General features: G+C 42.7%; 1 protein-coding gene across 1 annotated transcript in view; it reads right to left on the reverse strand.

Moving 5' to 3' along the window:
• Positions 1-19,829, reverse strand: part of SCML4 (Scm polycomb group protein like 4) — a 138,340-nt gene that overhangs the window by 73,709 nt on the left and 44,802 nt on the right. The gene's annotated exons all lie outside the window — the stretch shown is intronic.

Consider the following 19,829-nt stretch of genomic DNA (forward strand, 5'->3'; position numbering starts at 1 on the left):
GATTGGATTCACTGAAGTTGTTTATAGGCAACTTTAGAAAAATTTGGTTTCTCGGGTCCTGTTAAATTCGGAATGCTGTCATTGTACTTAGTGCCTTCGGTATGGCTTTTCAGTTCTGGGTGTATTTCCTCCCTATTTAAAATCTCAAATGGCACTCAGCAGAGATGTCTCCTTTTGTCCTTATCTTTGCCCTTCTCATGGAACCCTTAGCTGAACAGATTAGAACTAATAAAAACATTAAAGGAATAAAATAGGACATCAGAAACATAAAATAGGGCTCTATACTGACAATGTTATTTTAGCACTGACGGATCTTGTTTCCTCCTTGGGCAGGTACAGTCTTTACTCTCCGACTTCGGAAAAATCTCATATTACAAGATAAATAATAAAAAATCTAATTTTTTGAGTGTCAGGATTATTAAAGGGGTGGTCTCGCGAAATCAAGTGGGGTTATACACTTCCGTATGGCCATATTAATGCACTTTGTAATGTACATTGTGCATTAAATATGAGCCATACAGAAGTTATTCCACTTACCTGCTCCGTTGCTAGCGTCCTCGTCTCCATGGTTCCGTCTAAATTCGCTGGCAGCTTGCTTTTTTAGACGCGCTTGCGCAGTCCGGTCTTCTCCATTCAGCACGAGCCGCTTCAGTGTGCTCCCCGCTACAGCTCTTCTGCGCATGCGCAGACGAGCTGTCACTGATCGGGAGAGCGCCGCAGCGGCCATTCTGTACCTTCCTCTGTTAGAGGAAGGTGCAGAAAGTGGAGCTGCCCAGCGGAGAAGCCCAGCCCCGCAGCCCCGCAGCCCCGAGAAGCCTCCCAGGTAAGTGATTTGTCGGGGGGGGGCTGTGCCGGGGGGGGCTGTCGCTGCGCCGGGCTGCGCCGGGGGGGGCTGCCGCTGCGCCGGGGGGGCTGTCGCTGCGCCGGGCTGCGCCGGGGGGGGGGCTGCCGCTGCGTCGGGCTGCCGCTGCGCCGGGGGGGGGCTGCCGCTGTGATGGGGGAACTAGCGCTAGGCCGGGGGGGCTGTCGCTAGGCCGGGGGGGGGCTGCCGCTGCGATGGGGTAACTAGCGCTAGGCCGGGGGGGGCTGTCGCTAGGCCGGGGGGGCTGCCGCTGCGATGGGGTAACTAGCGCTAGGCCGGGGGGGCTGTCGCTAGGCCGGGGGGGGCTGCCGCTGCGATGGGGTAACTAGCGCTAGGCCGGGGGGGCTGTCGCTAGGCCGGGGGGGGCTGCCGCTGCGATGGGGTAACTAGCGCTAGGCCGGGGGGGCTGTCGCTAGGCCGGGGGGGGCTGCCGCTGCGATGGGGTAACTAGCGCTAGGCCGGGGGGGCTGTCGCTAGGCCGGGGGGGGGGCTGCCGCTGCGATGGGGTAACTAGCGCTAGGCCGGGGGGCTGTCGCTAGGCCGGGGGGGGCTGCCGCTGCGATGGGGTAACTAGCGCTAGGCCGGGGGGGCTGTCGCTAGGCCGGGGGGGGCTGCCGCTAGGCCGGGGGAACTAGCGCTGGGCTCCGGAACCTAGCGCTGGGCTCCGGGGCCTTCACCTGGGCTGAGGGTCTAGCGCTGGGGAGCCGGGGGCTAGCGCCTTACCTGCTGCCTGGCGGTGGGCGTCTGGTCGGCGGCTGCGGGGCGTCTGGTCGGCGGCTGCGATGCGTCCGGTTGCCATGGAGACACAGCTGGCGGCGTCTCGGGAGCGCGCACGTCGGGCTGCAGCGAGCGACGGGGAAAGAGCCGGCGGCCATCTTGAGGAAACTTTTATAAGTTGCTGGAACGGTAAGTACGAACCAGCTAGAAATGTCATTTACAGGGGGGCTTAGTAATGTGTACTTAATGGGGGGGACTGGGCAAAAAAAAAATTTAACTGCTTCCTCGAGACATCTCCTTTAATGAAACTAAGCAACATATAATGAACTCCTTCCCATTTGTTTAGAGTGACCACTCCATACCTCATCTAGGTCTTCATTTAACAAGCAGTGGTTTCCATGCATTCACTAAAAATTAACAAGATGCTTACTTATTTCCCCAATAATTTAAAATAATTTTCAAAAACCATTTATTTCTTGGGTAGGAAGAATAGCAGCAGTTAAAATGACGATCTTACAGGGTGCCCTCCCAGTTACATAAAATGTATCCCGCAGGCTCCCCTCTTTGTTGGAGGTGCGGTGCAGGCCAGGAGACCCTACTGCACATTTTCTGGGATTGCCCAGTGTTGACAGGTTTCTGGTCGGAGCTGTGGCGTATTACCTCCAAATTCACGGATTTTACCTTGCCAAAATCACCCGCATTCTTCCTCCTGCATCTCAGTGACCTGCTGAATACTACAGAAAGCAGTTCAGGAGAACTGCCAACCAGACGCGGCTGAACTCCGGCCGCAGCGGAAAGGTGAGTATACATTTTTTTTTTATTTTTACACATTTTAGGATGATTTTCAGGTAAGGGCTTATATTTTTAAGCCCTTCCTGAAAATTCATCCCGTGCTCGCCGGCAGCCCATTGCTTTCAATAGAGCCAGCTGTATTGCCGGCTCCATTAAATTCAATGGGCTAACATCGTTCTTCTCTGCCACAGCTGTTACAGCTATGGCAGAGGAGAACGATCTTTATGCTGGCATAAATTTTTCCTTTTATTTTTACACATTTTAGGATGATTTTCAGGTAAGGGCTTATATTTTTAAGCCCTTCCCGAAAATTCATCCCGCGCTCGCCGGCAGCCCATTGCTTTCTATGGAGCTGGCTGTGGCAGAGGAGAACGATCTTTATGCTGACAGTGCGGGGGGGGGGGGGCACTCTTGCCGCTATTGTGGCTTAATAGTGGGACCTGGGAACTTGAGATGCAGCCCAACATGTAGCCCCTCGCCTGCCCTATCCGTTTCTGTGTCGTTCCCATCACTGTCGTGAATTTCCCAGATTTTCACAAATGAAAACCTTAGCAAGCATCGGCGATATACAAAAATGCTCGAGTCGCCCATTGACTTTAATGGGGTTCGTTACTTGAAACGAACCCTCGAGCATCGTGGGAAGTTCGACTCGAGTAACGAGCACCTGAGCATTTTGGTGCTCGCTCATCTCTATTTACTACCAAATAGAAACATTTTCCTCTTTTCAACAGTATATTATGCCATGATCTCTGTTTTATATTATGTCGGATGTTCTGGTACATTATCCTATTTGTGTACCACCTTTGAATTATGTCATTGTTGAATCGCAGTTTTATACGGAAAATGACTAAATAAAGAATATTTTTTAAAAAGATGATAATCTTACCGCAGATTCTATATATTTTTAGAACCATAGCAAATCCTATTACAAATCCCTTTTTTCGAAACTCCAGTCCATCCTCAATAAATATTTGGAGGCTCACATGCCAGAATTTAATTTTCCACCTTAGCTAAGCCCTATGAAACATGGGGAATGAAAGCACCTGATATCAAACGATATTTTGTGGCAGCAATCTTAGACCAAATCAAGCACCCTCCTGGGGATTAAACCTATTACATTATCACCCAATTTGCTACCGAGCTTGCAGATCTTATTCCCTGAATGGAAGCAATATGTCTCTTCTTCTACTTCCCTGGTTCCGAACTCAGTCCTTCCTCTCAGTTAAGTTTTCTATCTTCTATTATTATGGATTTTGATGTTGGGAATCTATGGGCATAAAGAAAATAGGCGTTTTATACAAAAATGTTTTTTTTTTCTAAACTAGTGTTTTCCCCATTACACAATCAATTTCAGAATCCAAATAGTATGTTTTTACATTTTTTTACGATTGCAAAATGCTCTTCGTTCCTTAAATAATAATAAGCTCTTTTTCGCCAGGTCTGCTTATATCTTTTTCTTCCTGTCTATCAGAACACTTATAGGTGACTCCATTTTCTATAATGTTTCTTTTTCTCAGGCATCTGAAAGCAAATACTAATATGCAATTGTGGGAGCAAGAAATTAAGCAACAATTTCACTTAAAATAATGGAAAAAAGCTCCCTCCTGGAATCAAAAGGTCTCACATGGTTGTAGTCTTAAGGTACTTATTTCCACATGTGGTAGTCTTGTCCATCTACTCATTTATTTTGAAACATGATTGTCAATTTTGTTAATTCTAAAACACATTGTTTTGTGGTCCCGGACCCGGTGCTAGCTCTTTGCTTCCTTCATTCAGATAAATTCCTACCTTTTACTCATTATCTCCCACATTGTACTTGCATCTCACCTGGCAATAGCAGAAAAATGGAAATCTTCGCAGGAACCTTCCCTAAGTAAAGTTATCAATTCTATTAATCTTACGTACCATTTGGAAGAGTTATATTAGTATAGTCATGTTACTAAAACTTCCACCTTTTCTTCCTGGGCTCTTTGAACAGACGATCTTCTCAGGAATCCTTCAAAATCTGTGTGTATGTTGTACCTAGAAGCATTTATGCTATTTTGAAGATAAAGCGGTGGTCACAGCAAATATTGTAGCAACTTAGATTTCTATTTTGTTTATTGACTTTGCATTTTGTTAATTGACAAAAATAAACTATTAGCACTTAATTTTGAAGCATTCTTATTGCAGCCTTTTTATTCCACACCTGCCAAAAATCTTTGTGCAGTACTGTATATTTAGAGGCATTTAATATTTCAGGTAATAATCCACATTAGTGTATATATATATATATATATATATATATATATATATATATATATATATACATGTGTGTGTGTGTATGTATTGTAACAAAGTCCTCCAGGGGGAAGGGCAGCAGAGACACATTGGAGCGGAAAGATAATAAAACTTCCTTCAGTTTTATTTTACGGTAAAGTCCAAGCAAAGAAAACAGAAAAGTCCTCTCAAAACAAAACAACAGGTGCACCACGCAGGGTGCTCAGGTCCGTGAAGTGAGGTGTTGCTCCCTCCTCAGCTTGGCAGGCACTGACTCCTTGGGAGCTGCAGTCTCTTATGCCCCCATTAACGGGGTCAGTACCTACAGCTGAGCTTCCTGAGAACGAGGGGGAAGTTGTGGACTGGACCGCCACCCTGTCCTGACTAAGAGCCTGGGAGGGAGATATACTCTATTCACAACTTAACTCTTTAACTGCCTACATATCCCCCCCCCCCCCTCTTCTCCAGGCTGGGCCTTTTTCGTGATCAGACAATGCACCCTAGACAGGGCATCAGCATTACCTTGTGACTTGCCTGGCCTATATTCGAGGGTGAACTTAAAGTTCTGAAGCGAAAAAAAACACCTCGTCACCCTTGCATTTTTTTCCTTATTTTGCTTCATCCAGTTCACTGGGGCATGGTCTGACACCAATTTGAACTCTCTCCCCAAGAGATAGTACCTCAGTGTTTCCAGTGCCCATTTTACCGCTAAACATTCACGTTCAACAATACAGTAATTCTTCTCCACAGGAGATAGTTTCCGGCTTAAATACAGTACTGGATGTTCTTCCCCATTTATGGACTGGGACAACACTGCACCCAACCCTACATTAGAAGCATCTGTCTGCACAATAAAATCTTTCGGGAAGTCGGCTGTTATCAACACTGGCTGTTGGCAAAGAGCATACTTTAAACTTTGAAAGGCCTGCTTGTCCTCGGCTGTCCATGCCACCATTACCGACAAACCTACGGTAGTACCCGGTCATTCCTAAAAAAAGCTCTGACCTGTTTTTTTGTTTAAGATCTAGGCCATGCCTGTATGGCCTCTACCTTGTTGACCTGGGGTTTAATGACGCCATGGCCAATAACATAGCCAAGGTACTTGGCTTCCTCCAGGGCTAGTGCACATTTTCCTGGGTTTTAGGTTAACCCTGCCCCTTTTATGGCATCCATGACCACCTGTACCTTTGATTATTCAATGCTAAGTGCAAAAGTATTGGCACCCCTGTATAATGTACCAAATCTAATTCTCTAGCTTCCCGGTGTAGTAGAAACAAGAAATTTGGTAGGAGCATTCTTTAGGTCTTAAATAGGAAAACTAAGATGGTAACAACTCAATTATTCAATGCTAATTACAAAAGTATTGGCACCTTTGCGTAATGTAACTTCCCGTCGTCGCACAATCATGAAATTTGGCAGGAGCATTCTTTAGGTCCTAAATGAGAAGAGTGGGAGGGGTGGCATATTCTGCAGAGGGAGAAAGGTGTCACAGCTCAAAAATTCAATGCTAAGTGAAAAAGTATTGCCACTTCTGTGTAATGTACCAAATCTAATTCTCTAACTCCCCGGTGTCGTGCAAACATGAAATTTGACACAACCAGTCTTTAAGTCCTAAATAGGAAAAGTAAAGGGGTCACAACTCGATTATTCAATGCTAATTGCAAAAGTAAGTGCACCCCTATGTAATATGTAATGTAATTTCCCGGTGTCGTACAAGCATGAAATTTGGTGCGAGCATTCTTTAGGTCCGAAATGAGGAGAGTGCGAGGGGTGGTACATTCTGCAGAGGGACATCGGTACATGCAGCCAGAGGAAAATATAACACTCTTTTATGTGTATACATATTTTATTTCTTGGTTACTCTTAGTCAAGTAACCTTGATTTCATAAAATTTTCCGTGCAAACAACATGTAAACAACTGTATCAAATTAATTCGGACAAGGCCGGGTATATCAGCTAGTTATTTTATAAATGATATTCCTGCTTTTCCGTAATTTTACAAATCACATTCCTCTTTATTACATACTATGATTAAGATTAATTTATAATTAGATGCTAAAGAAAGACTCCATCACAAGAGTATCTCTGTAATATAGCCTTGGCTGTGGAACATAGACTTAAAAACAAGCGATGTAGCATTATGAGGATATGTTCCCATAGGAACAATTCACTGCAGATTTTCTATAGAGTAAAATCTGCAGCCGCAAAAACCGCACCAAATGTTGCGTTTTTGTTTTGCTCACAGTTTAGAGTGAAAATTGTACAGCTCTGCTGCAGATTTCACCCTTGCATAGTAAATGCTGAAATCCATAGTGAGAATCCACAGGAAATAATTCACATGCTGCAGGATTTAAAATCCACATCAGATGTAAATTCTGCAAGGGATTATGTACACATTTTCTCTATGCCACGTAGATGAGATTTGTTTAATGCCCTACGGCTGGTTTCACACACAGATTTATGAAATTGTCTCAAAGAAAAACTGTTCATAGCAACCAATCACAGTGTAGATTTCATTTGGTATTCTGCCCTTGAAATATGAAAGCTGAGCTGTCAGTGCTTGTTATGGGCAGCAAAGGCATTCTTTCCTTTTGGATAATTTTCCTACATCTGTTTTAGGGCTTTTCATTGAGTTTTCAACAGTGTGGTTTTTTTCAACTTTTCTTTGCGTGTAAGGCTGTATCTGCATGGGTGATTTTGTCGCGATGCAGAGCCCATGCTTTTTTATAGGTTCTTCCACACGAGTGATGTTTTGTAGCCTGCTAGACTACAAAATCGCGACATGCTCTATACAGCTACGATTTGTTGTTTTGTAGCTCATGTTTCCCTACAGAGCCCCCTTGTTTATCGCATAGCACGAACTTGTGATTTTCATGCTATGCAATGCGAATTTTAACATTAGAAAGTCCAATACTACATTTTTAACAAGAAAAACGCATCACTGAGGGCTCTTACCCACTGGCCATATTACTTCTCTACGATGCGAGAGTGAGTGAAAACACATGATTTTCAATGGTTTCATTCTCATTAGCGATGCTTTCACTCTAACCTCACATTGCAAAGAAGAATGTTCGATATCACCCATTGTTTTCAATGGGGCCAGCGGCAGCAGCACTAGCCCCATTCAAATCAATAAGAGAAGATCATGAAGCAGGCTAGGAATCCCCCCTGAAAGAGGACAGAGAGCAGGGGTGGAGTTACAGGGGATCTCTGACATATCTTACCATATTTGGAGAGATAGGGGGCGGGGATAATGGGTTTCCCCAAAACTCCTTATGAGGGCCTAAAATCACTCCCACATAATGGGACGAAACAAAACCATTGATTTGGGTGTTAACCTTTTCCAATCCACTGTCTGACGTTTAAAGACATTCTTATTGAAGGCGGTACAGCTCCAATGTCAGAAGACGTCCGGCAGGGTATTCTTACTGTAGATTACTGGCCGCTCTGATGTCGGAGGCCTCTCCAGCATGTCACATACCACAGTACTGGCTCTAGCCAGCAGATGGCGCCATTGTAGAATTGCAGAAAGAGAAAGCCCCCTAGGAAACCCTGAATCTAAAATTGGATTGCAAAGAGTTAATACAATGCCCGAGAAAAGATAGGACTTGCCCCATCTTTCTCGCACATAGTTAAAACTACATATGAGAAAGACAGGGCAAGACCTCTCTTCCCGTTTAAAAAAAATTTTTGAATAGTCCTAAAAAACAACAACCCTGGCTCATGCGCTAATATAGCCAGCGTATTAGCTCATGCGCACATGTGCTTTTTCCCTCATAGCAAGTACTGTGACCTGTCTGCCCTCTACCAACAATTGTGCTGTCTGCTTGGATACTTGGATAGACCCATATCCAAAATCCATCAATCATCTGCATGAACATAGAGTCATGGAAATACTTAACATAAAATATGCATTTAAACCATTTATAGAGCAGTTACATTTAGTGTCTGTATATACCTTCTGTAGCTGTATTAGTTTTAGCAATGGTTCTCAGCTAGGGCACTGACAAATGGTCTCCCTAGAGCCTTTTAGCAGCCTTGATTACACAGTGATCAAGGGATGCCTCTGCTGAAAAAGGTCTCTATTTGCTCATGGCAATGTCTGCCACATACACTCAGCTTCACTGCGCTTCCTTCTCTGCCAGTCAAAATTCTTATCGCAAATTTAAAAAAAACACCTTACTGTAGTCACAAAATACATTATGCATGACTGGTTGAGGTGAGCATTTACATACGCTGTGATCCTGTAATTATATGCAGCTTTAATGTATTTTCAAAGAAGTTTGATAGAAATGAAGTGATTAATTTCATGAAATATACAACAAAAAGTATAGTAATTGGATAAATTGAATACTGTAGATGACGCTTGCGTATTCATGGTAGTGACAATTATGATAGTAATGAACTGAATACTGTTTAGATTTGACAAAATGCCAAGATTTTGGAAATTTGTTGACATTATTGGGAATAAAATAACAGGGCTTATGAATTTCTGGGCAATGCTGAAAATAAAACAACACAAAAATGAAATTAAAATATTGTGTATAAAATTATTTCACAAGATTTATGAAAATATTCATTCAGAGGATTCTCTGTCTAGAGGTGTAATTTAAGGGATACTACTCCGCTCATTTGCTGTTGTTAGTATTGTTTCAGGTCTGTCATTTCTGCTGCCTGTTTGCAATATATTTTTTCAGGGAGGGGGAATGCAGCAAGCTTAGCATTTTGCCAGTAGTACACTGTTCTGACTTCCTTGCCCTTCCCATGCTGCATTGCACAGTTTATGGTCCAATCAGCAAAGAGGTAACATTTGAATGTGCACCTCTTTGCTTTCTCAGGGTGACCAGGCATTTAGAGACCTTCTGACCAAATGGTTAGTAAACCCCCTATAATGTGTGTGTAATGTGTGCACACAGACATACACCCATATGCTCTTACAGCAGGAGAGGCAGAGACTGTGTCTGTCTGCAGATATGTTAGCATGCAGCCTGTAAGTGAAGGGGAGCCACCTGTGAAGATAGTACTTCCCCTGCTGCTATGGAAACGTCTGTGTCCTTGTTACTATAGAAGCCCTGTACCTAACGACAAAGAGTAGATTGCAGAGAAATTGCAAGGAAAACCCCTAGTGGTAGCTACTTCAATTTGATTTAGAGTGGTAAAGCAACATTTCTAATGCAACTATATTACAGAAATAATAAGTCTAGCTCAAACTAGTAGATGAGCACAAGTTGTCTGAAAAGTTAGTGCCCCTTTAAAGCTCCTGGGCCCCACTGCAAAATCTGTAAAAAGGCCCTTAATTGTGCCAATTAAAATACTGTTGTCTTATGTGGCAGAGAGGTCTTTGCACACCATCAGGTTCCAGGGCTTGTGTGCAATCGCTACATCTGCAACCCTTATAGCTACACCTCAGCCTTTGCTCATACTAATGTTTCCTAATGCACGATCAATGGAAAAAAAGAACAAGTTTCTACTAAAAAGTCCAAGAGGTTTGCTAAGATGAAGAAAGATAATAATGGTCAAGGGAAAGTAAAGTGATGGTGCAGTGCTATCTTAGTAGTTCCACTACGCAGAAAGATTTATAATGAAGCTATCAAGTCACCATAGTGTTAAACCCAACTCAGTGAGGTGGATTTTGGGAACAACCTAATCCTGAATCCCTGGTCAACACAAGATCCAACCCCTCCAGGTTGTTGCTGTCGGTAACCCACTGAGATCTACAACTATAATTTTTGTGGTTTCTGAAGGTTTACAGCCTGAGCTATGAACTCTACAAGCAGTTTCACTGAAGCGAGCTGCCTGGCAAAATAGAACCTGTGGATGTCCTTTCCTTACGTGGACCTCGTATGTGCTTCAAAATTACATAGTTGAGTTCTAATATTTTAATCAAGGGCATACATGTCTACCATAAGTAACACTCTTAAGATCCTCAGCACTAATATATGTGATACAAATAATGCCTTCTTATTATTTGCATGAACACAGTTATGCTGTATATGGTAATACAGTCTCACATAAAGAACCAGTGTTATGTAAACTGGAAAGATTGCCAATTACAAAGGTATCGCTGGAGACCCAGAAGTAATAGATACCCTCCTTGCATAGATCAATTATTATGATGAAATTCGATATAGACATAGACAATACAGCAGGACTGAAAGACCCAAAAAATACTTTTAAATATAATTGTAGTTCAAAAAAGTTGGAAATTGTGCAAATTGTATTATTTTGTTTAGCCATTTATGAAAGGGTGGACAACAAAGAACAAGAATCCGAGAGCTCTAGATATATCTAAACTTTAATATAGATTACATCCATGTCCAAATCAAGTCAAACTTTGTACTTAAATGGGTTGCATAGATTTAGAAAAACATGTTTGCTTTCTTGGAGAAGCAGTTCTACAGCTGTACACAGACTGTGTCTGCTATTACAGTTCAGTACAAATGAAGACATTACTGCCATGTTCTTAGGCAAACATGGAACTGGTAGTCCATCAGAAACCGTTGGAATGTGAGCGAAAGTTAACAATGATTGTTCAGTCTAAGCGCACGTCAACAACTGAACGACAAACAATAATTGTTTGCTTCTCGCTCTTCGTTCATTCTATGTAGGCATAAAAATCATTGTTGGCTCGTTCACTTATCATTCACTTTAAACAGCGAACGTGAAAAACTGAATGAGTTTGTAGGAGCCAACGACATCTAAATAGGCTGCCGAACTAACTCTGATGGCATTTGTTCGTTCAAACGATATATCAGCTCATCTAAAAAGGACCTAAATCTAACCTTTAGGGCCCAATGCAAAATCTATCGCATAGCGCCTCAGCTATCACACATTTATACTACTGGGCAAAGGAACATTTTGGGTCTTTTCAGGCACATGGACATGTTACCTGCAACCTCTGCACCCTCTATAGTCATGTCCATGGATGTCCTCCTACAAAATTAGGAACTGACAAGTCAAACTGAAACCTTTTCCAGAAAAGTATATATTAAACTGTTCAGCTCCACCTGGTCCATAAGAATGTGTTCATCCATTGTGGAGGTTTGGCTATGGAATGTGCACCAAATTCCAAAACAAAAGTATAGTACAATGCTGGGCTTCTTCAGATGGGCGTATGCACAACTACATTAGCCGCTACGGAGCATAGTTGCGCATGACTGAGGTAAAAACCTTTTTCCTTTTTACCTTTCCAACTCCGCGCCAATCAGCACGAGTTTGAAAAAAAAAAAGCAGGAAGATAGGTCCTGCCCTATCTTTCTCGCACATAGTATTAACTACGTGTAAGGTAGATAGGGCAAGTCCTATCTTTTCTCGGGTATTGTGTTAACGCCCAATAGTGGAAACAAAACCATTGAAATCAATAGTTTTGTTTCGTCCCATTAGGTGACCGTGATTTTCACAGTCGCATAATGGGACTAAATCACACCCATCTGTTTAAGCACTTAGTCAATGGGGTTTTAACAAACCCCATTCACTCACAGCAGAATAAATCTGCAGCAGTCCTTCAAATCCGCAGCATCCTCTACTGTGGAAATGCCATAGATTTTTACCACCAATTTTATTTATTGCGATGCAAAAAGGTGAAATCTCCTGTTCAATCCCCACCAAAATCCACAATGATGTGCAGATTATATTACAGATTTTGGGCAAATTTGCTGGGAGAATTTCTGCAGTGTTGCATATACCCTCAGATGCAAGGCACAGATTAAACAGGATATTCAATATATCGAGTTCAATCTAAATGCACCTAATATAATATTACTATATAATCTGTATTTAAATGTAAAACAGCTAAAAGCTATAGAATACTGCTGACATCACGTGATCTCTATCATAATTTAATCATGTTCTTCTTCAGCAAGGAAAATAAAAACAAAGAATTAGATAGTAAGTGAAGTCTACTAGTCTAACAAACATAATTAGAACAGCTTTACATAACTGTTTCTATAAATCCCAGGAAATCAATATTTCTTCCAAATTAATGCAGGCAGAATCTAATGTATACTGATGAGCTATTGAGCGAGGCCATTCCTCTCCGTGCCGACAGTACTCGCTCCTCCTATTAAATCTGTGAGCACAATAGCTGACAGAACCTTCATCTCTTTTTCTATTACCGCATTTAAATATGTCTTGTCATGCCTTGCTCTATACCGTGTGCGCCATTGTTTGACAAGAATATTCTGCTGCTTTAATTACAAATTATACGCTCTTTCTTCAGGCCAAAAATCTCTGTATTTTGCGTACTTTAGCTACACACAAAATGTTATAACAGTATTTGTAAGGGGGGGGGGGGGACACATTTGTCCTGTTTACAAATTTAAATAATAACTTGTGTGCCACGTATGAAATTGATGACTTATGTAGTTATTACTTGAATAGAAAAGCAATTATTTTGGACACAGAAAGACTGTTACTAAGGGCTTCTGCAGGAGAGAATTGCGCACGCTTCGGCGCAATGTATTTGCACTGTGAACAAGGTTTGACAAGGTAGATTTGCACACATATTGGAGCATAGAACTGTACTATTTGCGCACGCAGGGCCTGTTCACATGTGCGTGTGACACCCCTCCTCCTGTTATTTAAAAGGCTATTTAGCCTAATGAGGTCCAGATGTGCTCTTTTTTTCACTGAATTTTGCAGCGTATTGCGCATTGGCACACATATTGAGTGCGCATCTCTCATAGAATATGGAGCCCTTGGTTCATAGATGCACACAAAAATAGAGCTGATCCTATTTTTACGCAAGCAATTATGCACATGCAAAATATGGTGATCTGATGGAGCCCTAAGGGCTCATGTCCACGGGCAAAATGAGATTTAAAATCCGCAGCGGATCTCCCGCGCGCGGATCCGCATCCCATAGGGATGCATTGACCACCCGCGGGTAGATAAATACCCGCGGATCGTCAATAAAAGTGATTTTAAAAAAAATGGAGCATGAAAAAATCTGGACCATGCTCCATTTTCATGCGGGTCTCCCGCGGGGACGGCTCCCGCGGGCTTCTATTGAAGCCTATGGAAGCCGTCCGGATCCGCGGGAGACCTAAAATAGGAATTTAAAGCATTTACTCACCCGCAGCGGGCCGCGAAGCTCTGCTCTTCCTCACGGCCGCATCTCCCTTGCTTCGGCTCGGCGGATGTGCCCGGCGCATGCGCGCGGCACGTCGACGACGTGCCGGCGACGTGCCGACGGCGTCAGGAATTCATCCGCCGGCCGAAAATGAAGATCCGGCCGTGAGGAAGAACAGAGCTTCGTCGCCCGCTACGGATAGGTAAATGCTTTTAAATTGCTATTTTCAGCGCTCATGTCCGCGGGGCAGGAGGGACCCGCTGCAGATTCTACATGTAGAATCTGCAGCGGATCTGATTTTCCCCGTGGACATGAGGCCTAAAAGTGAACAATATTAGGGACCTTCCACATGGAAGGGAATTAGGACACACGACACAGATAAATCTGCAGCTGTGGAATTTTTCGCCAATATTCAAAGGTCTAACTGCGGATTTTATTGCAAAATTGCAGGCAGGTTTTAAGCCATCTTCAATTCTGCATTAAAGCCTGCAGATTTTGATGCAGAATTTACTGTGGCTTGAGTTCTGTCATGCGGCTTATTCTGTCCAATGTGAAAGGTGCCTTAGGTGTCCATAGAGTATTGCGCAGTGAAGCAATGTTTTTTGCGCCTATGCCTGCGCAGGCACCGCTCGTTCAAAAGGGCGGGGGAATCACCTCTGCCCTCATTTAAAAGGTGTTTTGTGCATACCCGTGCTACATATGTGCTTTTGTGCAACCCCATGGACTACTATGAGGGCCTTTGTTGCACAAATGCGCACAAAAATAGAGCATGTTACGTTTTTTTTCGCACAGGCTATATTTGCACAAAAAAAAAGAACCAAGTGAATGAACCCTGTGAAATCAATGGGTTCTATTCACTGCGTATTGTGTGTGTGTGTGTGGGGGGGGGGGGGCCCTAAAAGGAGAGGGACCATACAGCTTGTTATCAGTGCATCTCTGATGGTATGGGGTTGCATTATTGCCTATAGCATGGGCAGCTTACACATCTTGAAAGGCCGTATCAATGCTGAGCAGTATATAGAGGTTTTAGAACAACATATGTTCCCATGCAGATAATGTCTCTTTCAGAAAAGGCCTTGTATATTTCAGCAAGACAATGCTAAGCCACATACTGCATCCATCACAACAACATGGCTTTCCAGAAGAAGAGTCCGGACCTTTCACCGGTAGAAAACATTTGGAGCATTATGGAACAAAAAACCCAACAAAGACGACCCCGGACTGCAAAGCAGCCAGAATACTACATCAGACGAGAATGGGACAACATTCCAAAACTCTCTTCCAAAACTCCAGCAATTGGTCTGCTCTCTTCCAAGTTGTTTACAGACTGTTGTAAAAAGAGGGAATGCTACACAATGGTAGGCATGGACCTGTCCCAACTTTTTAGAGATGTGTTTCTGCCATAAATTTATAACTGAGTTTTTTTCAATTGAATGTAAAAATATCTCACTTTCATCTTCAGATGTGTTCTATTGTGAATAAAATATGGTTATATGAGATTTCCTAATCATTGCATTTTTTTCCTTGTATTTATGTTACGCGGCATCTTTTGGAATTGGGACTATATATTACAATGTTCATCCTCACTTGTTCCATTGATTTGTGGAAAAAATGTAACTATTTTTCTAATAAATAATGGTGCCGTTCAACATTCGCTTTACACCTTCCAGTTTTAATTAATATGTTTCACTAACCTTAAATTAATATGCAAACATACAGTATATTAAGAGCAGCTACTAATGTTTTAGTAATCCCAGATTTTTTTCTCCCTTTTTTAACCCTTTAACGCCACAGGGCGTAACTGTACATTCTGTCAGGGTGGTACTTAGTGCAACAGGACGTACAGTTACGTCCGGAGGATAGCACGAGGTCAGAAGAGATCCTGCGCTATCCGGGAGCAGGAGCCTACTTTCACCGATAGCCAGCCTCCCTCTTCAACAGCAGGGGTGCATCAGGATAGCGACCCTCGCTGTTAACCCCTTACAGACCATGAACTATGTAGATTGTAGCATGTAAAGGGTTCAGAGAGAGAGCTTGCTCCCTCTGTGACGTCATCAGACCCGAACTCATCGGGTCACCAGGGCAACAGGACTCCAGCTACAGACGTCCTACATTGCCAGTGCCTATGATCGCTATAACAAGCAATAAGGCATTGCAGGACAGGAGTCCTGTAATGCTTTATCATAGCGATCATAGCTGTTATGGTGCAAGTCTCCTACAGAAATAGGGTAAAAAACAGATCAAAACAGTGTCAAAATTAAGAAAGTAAGAAAAACCCTTGCTTTGTGCTTTTTCCCCTATTAGTATAAAAAATTAAAAAATAAAAATCTCACATATTTGGTATGGTCTTATGTGTAACAACTCGCACAACACATTGGACACACTTTTTAACCTGCACAGCAAAAAGCGTTAAAAAAAACCCCTAAAAAACTGAGGCAAAATGCTTATTTTTTTAATTTTGCCTCCCAAATAAAGCAATAACAGCGATAAAAAAAACTGCGACTCATTACGCAAAAAACAAACCCTCACTGAGCTCTCTGTCCATGGAAAAATAAAAAAGTTATAGGACTTTGAATGCAGTGATTTACAAAAAAAAATCCCCAAAAAGGTTTTTTATTGTGGAAAAGTGGAAAAACTTAAAAAAAAAAAAAAAGAACTTTGGAATCGTTGTAATAGTACCAACCTGCAGATAAAATGTATTGTGTCATTTATGCTGCATGATTAAAACTGTTAAAAACCCTACTAAAAACAATGGCAGAATTGATGTATTTTCTCTCCCTGCAATCATAAACAAAATTAATAAAAGTTTTGCAATAAAGCCTATGTAACCAAAAATGGCACCATTAAAAACTATAGTTCGCCATGCAAACAGCAACCCCTTATACAGCCACGTCAACAGAAAAAGAAAAAGTTATGGCATTTGAAAAGTGGAGATGAAAATCCCCCAAAAATAGTTGCGTCCTCAATGCTAAAATAGGCCATGTCCTTAAGGGGTTAAAGCAAAACTAACCTTTCAGAATAAGTTGCTACTGTAAAAGAAAAAATACACAATTTCTAGCCATTTTATGACTTGTGCCCTGCATTTTCCCCATTCCTCATTACTGAATGGCTGTGATTGGTTAACACAGTGCCGGCTTTCATTGGCTGACGCTGCGCTGAGTTAGCCAATCAGAGCATTAGCTTTTTGGAGGCCCCGCTTCCAGAAAGCAATGCTCTGTTGGCATGGAGGAGAGAGCGACAGCCTACAGCAGCGCCGCGGGAGGGGAGTATTAATTTTCTTTTTTCTACAGCGTATTCCCGGTGTATAAGTCGACAGTTGGGGGTCGGCTTATACGCCCAGTCGTCTTATACGCCGGAAAATACAGTATCTCTATTCTATATTCACCTAAATAAGTTACAGCATATCGTCAGGGTGCTGAACTATCATCTCTTTCATTATAACTGTATGACAGAAGTTCCTAATTGTCAGTACCGTAGTAACTGTGATAGGAGTTAATGTCCCCCTTTAAAGAGCTAGTCTCTTAGAAAAAGCATGGAAATTCAGCATTACAGAGGACCGGTCACCTGCCGTGACATGTGTTTTAGTAAACACTTGTATTCCCTATAGTATAACAATTCTGGAACATCTTTTCTTTTAACTCTGTATTATACCATTTCTCTATTATGCGTTCCAGAAGTTAAAGGGGTTGTCCAGTTGCAAACTCCTGAAGGCCTGTCTGTAGGACAGGCCATCAATAGTAGATTGACAGGGATTCACTGCCTGTGATCCCTATGGATCAGCTATTCATCAGACTGTTGAGCTAATACACTGAGCTGATTTCTGCAGGAAGCAGACAGCTTCGTTCTCACTTCAGTGGCCAAGCTTGGTAGTACAGGCAAAGTTCCCATTCACTTTAATGAGTACTTGGACTTTAATAACAAGCCAGACCACTACAGAGCAAATGGAGCTGTCTGCTTCCTCCAGATATCAGCTCAGTTTATAAGCACACTGGCCCCACAAACAGCAGATCAATGGGATTCCCAGGTGGCAAACATCCACTGATCAACTGTTAATGGCTTATCCTGTGGACAGGCCATCATTAGTTTACAATCGGACAACCCCTTTAATGAGTTAAATATCAAATGGATATCACCAGTTGGGGGTATCCCAGCACACTCACACTGTCCAATCAGTGCTACCAGTATCAGACTGTGTAGGGACACACCTCTTTCACAAGGAAAAATACTAACACCCATTTGTCAATGTATTTATACATTTCTAAGAGGAATAACAGAGGAACCACACAATGTAAAGCTCTAAGAAGAGGTGCTCCAGAATTGTTATCTTATGGGGTATACAAGTATTTACTATAACAGACGTGTCAGGAGAGGTGACAGGTCCTCTTTAATGTTAAATAGCTATGCTGTTTTTAAGAGACTTTTATTGGTGACTCCATATAATGTACTTTGGGGACACAAATAAGAGGTAAGTGAAAAAGTGTAAAACATGGACACCACTTCCCAAAGCATTTTAAGTGTAATTGCTGCCATTATTTTGCAATTCAAATAGTTCTGACATGACGCAGTCTTCTTATAATGGTGTGTTTTCCGTGATCTATTGCTGACAATATTTCTAGAAAACTACTGCATCTGACACATTGCAGAGTCAGCCACTACATATCAATGCCTGGCATGCAATTAGGACTCAGTCAATCTATGCCAGCGCATTAGCAGGAAATTTAAACTCAAATGTATCCTCCATAGTGTTTCCCTTTAAAGTATCATCTGTAGCTAGACCTTTAGAGATTAGATCAATACAGTGTGTAAGGTTATTTCTTTGTTGCATACAATGTCAGGGATGTGACAAATTGTTACCAGGTATACAGCATGAAACTCACAGGTTCTAAAGGTAGACACGACATCCTGACGTAAGCACAATGGACAAATAAGGATGGGTTCACACCTGCATTATGACTGTCAGAATTCCATTTCTCCAATTAAATCAATGGGGAAAAAAACAGAAATATTTATTTCCAATTTAATTGCAAATTTCTTCTCCAAAAATGGAATACAGAAATGGAATTGTGACTGAAAATCCCTAACGCAGGTTTGAATGGGTCCCAACTAGAGATGAGCGAACGTACTCGTCCGAGCTTGATACTCGTTCGAGTATTAGCGTGTTCGAGATGCTCGTTACTCGTAATGAGTACCACGCGATGTTCGGGTTACTTTCACTTTCATCTCTGAGACGTTAGCGCGCTTTTCTGGCCAATTGAAAGACAGGGAAGGCATTACAACTTCCCCCTGTTCAAGCCCTATACCACCCCCCTGCAGTGAGTGGCTGGCGAGATCAGGTGTCACCCGAGTATAAAAATCAGCCCCTCCCGCGGCTCGCCACAGATGCGTTCTGACATAGAGGAGGGAAAGTGGTATCTTGGTGGAGCTGCTATAGGGAGAGTGTTAGGAGTATTTTAGGCTTCAAGAACCCCAACGGTCCTTCTTAGGGCCACATCTAACCGTGTGCAGTACTGTGGAGGCTGCTTTTTGCAGTGTTGCACTTTTCTTTTTTTTGGTATATTGGCCGTGCAGAGCATTGCGCCCTGCAGTAATACTCCAGGGCCAGAAGCGCTTAGGCAGGGACAGAAGACATATTGATTGAATATAGGCAGTGGGCCTTTGCAAAAAAATTTGGGGAAAAAAATCTATTTGGGCTGCCTGTGACTGTCCTCAGTGTTCTGGGTCTGTGCTGGGTGTAGTAGTTCTCCAAATTCATACGCAGCCAGCTAAGTGTTACAGCAGGCTTGCGCAAAATTATTTCCTGGCTCTGTCTGGGCTGTGAAATCACCGCTGTATTGCAGTTCACAGTGCAACACTCTGCAGTTCTTTGACATACTCCAGGGCCAGAAGCGCTTAGGCAGGGACAGAAGACATATTGATTATTGATTGAATATAGGCAGTGGGCCTTTGCAAAAAAATTTGGGGAAAAAAATCTATTTGGGCTGCCTGTGACTGTCCTCAGTGTTCTGGGTCTGTGCTGGGTGTAGTAGTTCTCCAAATTCATACGCAGCCAGCTACGTGTTACAGCAGGCTTGCGCAAAATTATTTCCTGGCTCTGTCTGGGCTGTGAAATCACCGCTGTATTGCAGTTCA

Source organism: Eleutherodactylus coqui, chromosome 1, assembly GCF_035609145.1.
Source record: "Eleutherodactylus coqui strain aEleCoq1 chromosome 1, aEleCoq1.hap1, whole genome shotgun sequence".
Lineage (NCBI taxonomy): Eukaryota > Metazoa > Chordata > Amphibia > Anura > Eleutherodactylidae > Eleutherodactylus > Eleutherodactylus coqui.